Source organism: Ramularia collo-cygni, assembly GCF_900074925.1.
Source record: "Ramularia collo-cygni strain URUG2 genome assembly, contig: RCC_scaffold01, whole genome shotgun sequence".
Classification (NCBI taxonomy): domain Eukaryota; kingdom Fungi; phylum Ascomycota; class Dothideomycetes; order Mycosphaerellales; family Mycosphaerellaceae; genus Ramularia; species Ramularia collo-cygni.
Genome location: NW_019716255.1, coordinates 1,465,152 through 1,466,013, shown reverse-complemented (window position 1 = coordinate 1,466,013; position 862 = coordinate 1,465,152).

Here is an 862-nt window from a genome sequence, read left to right as displayed (position 1 = left end):
ATAAGGGTAAAGAGACACTCCTTATAGCGTAGGCTTAATACTAATACGTAAGGATTATTCGTAGGCGTAAAGTACGCTTTCGCCGCTACTTTATATTTAGAATAAGTACTACTAATATCCGTATCGAGGTATAGTAGGGCTAGCTTATACGAGGAAGGTTTAAGGTATAGTATATAAGTATATAGAGCATATTATCTATATATACTTTAGTAACGCTCCCGTTATATCCGAATCTAATTATACGGGTTAGGCTAATTAATCTTAATATTATAAGGCTTCTTTATAATATTAAAGAAGAAGGGGTAGTTTTATAAAGTAAAGAAGGCTAACCGCATTACTATAAAATATATCTATATACCTATTATACGGAAAGAACTAGCCTCGTTCGTATATATATAGAATAAGTACCCCGTACGAAGACAATCTAATAGACCGCACGTAAGAGGTAGTATACTAAGCTATTACTATAACTAGGTAGAGAAGGAGGGAAGGCTAAGTATTAGGTATCTAATCGATAAGGCCTACTTTAATAGTCTTATAGAAGCTTACGCAAAGTAGGGTATATTTATACTAGCGAACGTATATAATAGATCTTAAATTATTTGCTAATATATATAGATTCTAAGGAGTATATTCTATAAGAGATACTTAAGCTCTACTTAAGTATTCTAAAGATAAAGGGCTTTCCGCTCGATCGACTAAGCTCGTATAAGTTTATACTAAGCGTATAAAAGCCGTAGTACTAGATCGTATATAAGAACCTCGTAGAAGAGCTACGTAAGGTTCCTAAGGATATACTATATAAGACATTAATTCCCCGCGGCGGTAGGAAGTAGGAAGGATTTTAGGTCGACTCGGAAGA